The sequence below is a fragment of the Eriocheir sinensis genome, chromosome 36 (genome assembly GCF_024679095.1).
Source record: "Eriocheir sinensis breed Jianghai 21 chromosome 36, ASM2467909v1, whole genome shotgun sequence".
Classification (NCBI taxonomy): domain Eukaryota; kingdom Metazoa; phylum Arthropoda; class Malacostraca; order Decapoda; family Varunidae; genus Eriocheir; species Eriocheir sinensis.
Genome location: NC_066544.1, coordinates 11,440,778 through 11,445,777, shown reverse-complemented (window position 1 = coordinate 11,445,777; position 5,000 = coordinate 11,440,778).

Here is a 5,000-nt window from a genome sequence, read left to right as displayed (position 1 = left end):
GGAGGAAGGAATATAGGAATGTGGAGAGGAAAAAAAAGGAAGAATTTAGAGCAAGTAGAAAGTGGAGGAAAGAAAATGGGAGAAAATAAATTACGCTCGGAGGAATGCTTACGAATGGAGGAAGAAGGGAAATGAGGTCAGAGAAGAGAGATAGAAGAAACGTATAACAAGAGAAAGAAAAAAAAATGTGAGTGTGTAAGGGAAGAGAGGGAAGGAGGGAATGATAATAAACGGAGGAATAGGCGAAGGAGTAAAAGGAAGAGGAGAAGTAGAAAGAAGAACAAGAAGATAGCAAAGACAAGAAAGAAGGGAAGAGATAGAAGAAACAGAAAAGAGAAAGAAAAAAAATTAAACGGGTGTGTGTAAGGGAAGAGAGGGAAGGAAGGAAAGATAATAAACGGAGGAATAGGAGGAAGAAGAAGAGGAGGGAAAAGAGGAGTTGAAAGAAGAACAAGAAGATAGCAAAGACAAGAAAGAAGAGAAGAGATAGAAGAAACGTATAACAAGAAAAGAGAAAGAAAAAAATGTGAGTGTGATAATAAAAGAAAGAATAGGCATAGGAGGAGGAGGGGGAGGGAGAAAAAGAGGAAGAGGAGGAGAAAGAGAAGAGAGAGAATAGGAAAGGAAAAGAAAGAGGAAAAAGAGAAGAGAAGAGGAAAAGGAGGAATCAGCTGAGCGTGGGAAGAAACTATTATTTAGACCCTCAAAAAAAAAAGAGGAAAAAAACCCAGGCCGAACTAATAGAATGACCGTATGCTAATAACTTGAATTTTTCCACTACCAACGCCCCCCCCCCCCCAAAAAAAAAAAAAAGAAGAGGAAGAGAAAATTTAATGTCCCTTGGCCCGGAGATGAAATTCTGGCGATAATTAAAGAGAAAAAAAGAAAGTTGAGTTAGGTAAGGTGGGGGAGAGGGGGGTAGAAGGGGTAGAGGGGGGCCAGGTGAAATAATGACCCCCCAAATACTTAGCCTTGTGATGGGAAATTGAAAGCAACGGAGTTTTTTCTTAATTTATATTCAAAAAAAGAAGAAAAAACAGTTAATCAAGAGAGAAAGAGAGAGGAGGAAAACAAACTTATTAATATCCTTCCTTCTTTTTCCGTCATTTTCTCGCTCTGTCTTTTTCACGCTTATAACAGCCATGAGATAGATAGTTAAACAGATACATACATACAGACAGACAGACAGACACACACACATACACACATATATATAAATAGCAAGAAAAAAATGGAGAGGAAAAAGCATATGACAGTTCCAAGACAGACAGACAGACGAAAAGATACATAACATAATAAATAACAAAATAGCAAGAGAGGGAAAGCGAGAGAAAAAAAAAGAAAAAAAATGATAAAACGTTCCATACACTACGTTTTTTTGTGTGTGTGTATTTTCGTTATAGCTTCCGGCATATGAACGAACAACCTCCATATCTTTACGTAAAAACATCGCAAAAGTTCAAAACACACACACACACACACACACACACACACACACACACACACACACACACACACACACACTCACACACACACACCAAAATATATAAAAAAAATACGCACATCCAATAATCGAAGAATCGCGAAAGGTGAAAAGATAACGATACCAATTAAAAGTAACACCCTGAAGGCCAATACATGCATGGCTCTCTCTCTCTCTCTCTCTCTCTCTCTCTCTCTCCCTCGCCCCTTTACTGCGCCCATAACACTCCGCCCTTCTGTTTCTCATTCCCATAGGCACAAAAGTTTTCTGGGAGTATTAAAAAAAGCATAAAGTCGAGAAAGGAACGGCTCATACTGCACTGAATTCGAGGCTTAAGGAAGTTTGTGTTATTAAGTTGTTTTTTGGTTTTAAAGGAAGGTAACACACGAAGGTACACACACAAGATATACACACAGAGAGGTACACACAGACATACACACATAGGTATGCACATACATGAAGCTAAATTAAGGTCTACATAAACATGGGCTTAACACAGGTATACACAAACACACAAACAAGAGTAAAAACATATGAGAATAAACAAAAATGAAGCTAAACAAATAAAAGAATAAAGAAAGAAGAAACTAAACAAACAAGGAGAGAAGCAAACAATAAGATAAAGAAACAAAGATAAAAAAGCAAAAAGAAAGAAAAACAAAAGGATAAACAAAGAAAATAAAAAGAAAAGAAAGATAAACAAACAAGAACAAGTAAACAATAAGATAAAGAGACTAAGAGGATAAAGAAACAAAAAGGGTAAACAAACAAGATAGATAAACAACAACCAAAACAAACAAAAAAACATGAAGATAAACTGATTCAAATATGATGGTGGTTTTTTTATCTTCTATAATATATAAAGAAAGGTTTCGTAGATATATTACTCTCAACTCGAAATCCTTATTAGAGCACCACTCGGAAGCATTACCTGAAAGACACAACAATAGCCGCTGGGGTGATGGACTAAATTGATTGAATATCGGAGGCCTTTCAAGCTTTTATACGTCTTCCTAAAATAAGCGGGAAGATTGACCTCAAGGGCACAGGGATGACGCAGAATCCAACACGACACAAACAAAAATTAATAAAATAGGTGTGAGTAAGGGAAGGGATGGAAGGAGGAAAAGAACACAAAAAAAAAGGAATAGGAGAAGGAGGAGGAGGGAGAAAAGGAGGACGGAGGCAAGGACAAGAAAGAAGAGAAAAAGAAAAAAAAAAGAAAAATGGTACAAGAACAAAAAAAAGAGATCATAAAAAGAAAAAAAAAATAAAGGAGAGGACCGAGACTCACTGAACGGCGGAGAATCAACTACGTTTCTAAAGAGCTTTTTCGTGGAAATTCTAAAAACGCAAAAACACGAGAATAACAAACAAATAAGCGTGACTAAACTTAATATATTTGATTTTTTGAAGCGTTTTTATATTACACGCAAAAACAAAAGGAAAATAGGGATAAGGAAGAAACCTCCCTTGACCCGACCTTATATGCCTTACCCAACGGGCGCGTCAACCATACGCCTCCGCGGCCTTAACACACCCCCTCTCTGCCATCATTCACCCTCACACATCTCCACACATCAAGTCCCTAGCCAACACATTCACACAACATCAGTCATTCACTCCTATTTTCAATAATCCATTTACACAACGTGACGATAAAGGGAGACAGGGAAATTAAATAAAGGGAAAAATAAACAGAAATAAAAGATAAATAAATAAATAAGAAATAAGCAAACATAAAAAAACACCACCAAAACAGTAAAACATGGAATAATCAAAGTTAGACAAGGTTTGATTAATATATCGATTTTTTATGCCTTTGAGCTTACACGCAAAATGATCAAAGAACTGAAAAAAAAACTTCGCCTCCAGGACATGAATTTAAAAATAGACACAAGCACAACAAAGCCAAATTAATAAAAAAAAGACATCCGGGTTATTATAGTTTACGTTCAAAATCAAATTAGAGAAAACTTTTACCTCAAACATAAAATAAAATACATGTTTGAAGCCCACGCACACACACACACACACACACACACACACACACACACACTTGAAAAAAAAAAAAAAAAACGTCTTAACTGATTTCGTGTTTTCTGTGCAGCTCGGGAAAAGGGAAAAAAATACATAATTACTTGTTTACCCGAAGTGCTGCTAAACTAATTTCCTTTGATCCTCCTTTTTGCGAATCAATTCAGTAATTATCTTTTTCATTACCTGCCGGAGCCAAGGTCACGGCGCGTGGCGATTAGCGGCCGATAAAAGCAGGGACAGATAGATAGGTAGATAGGTAGAGAGATAGATAGATAGACAGATATAGATATAGATATTGACAGATAGCAGATAAACTGACGGATACAGATAGATAGACAGATAGCTAGAAGATAGATACAAATATATATATATATATATATATATATATATATATATATATATATATATATATATATAGATAGATAGATAGATAGATAGATAGATAGATAGATAGATAGATAGATAGATAGATAGATAGATATAGATATAGATATAGATAGATAGATAGATAGATAGATAGATAGATAGATAGATAGATAGATAGATAGATATAGATAGATAGATAGATAGATAGATAGATAGAGATAATTAGATAAATTGATATAGATATATTGATAGATAGAGACAGATATACACAAAGAGATAGATATGCAGACATTTATAGAGCAAATTGATAACAATTGAATCGTAAAAATTAAACACAACAGATAACAGTGTCCTAAAAAAAAACAGGCACAAACAATACATAAATAAAACAAATAAATAAACAAATAAATAAATAAACAAGCTCAACCTTACGCAAACACACACAAACACACACATACGAGTACATCAACACAAACACACAAACAAACGAAGACATACATCACACAAATCCACACACACATACATAAAACACACACGTACACACACACACAAACCACAACAAAACACCCATAAACAAGCAACCAGCCATCAGTAACCTTTGTATATGTACCCCAAGTGAGTGACAGACAGACAGACCAGCCGAGTAAATAGACAAGAGGAAGACAGACAGATGCGGCGCCGTTCATCACACCTCACGCCTCATCCGTGCCACTAACGCGCTTTGTACACTCGATGGACTGTGAGTTCGTGATCATCCTTGCCTATTCATATAAATCACCGTCTATTCATATTCATTGTTAAGACCGTTTGTTCTTATTGTAGTTGTGGTGGATACATTGTTCTTTTTTGTTATCAATGTGTGTCTCTGTGTGTGTGTGTGTGTGTTTGTCTGTATATGTATGTGTGTGTATGTGTGTTAATGTGTTTTTATTTTCTCTCTCTTTCTTCCTTTCCTCTCTTTATTTCTCCTTCTCTCTCTCACACACACACACACAAAGACAACAACATAACACAAACACACAGACACATACATGCATGCACAAACACGGGCAGGCACATATACAAAACACATACATAACACACACACACACACACACACACACACACACAC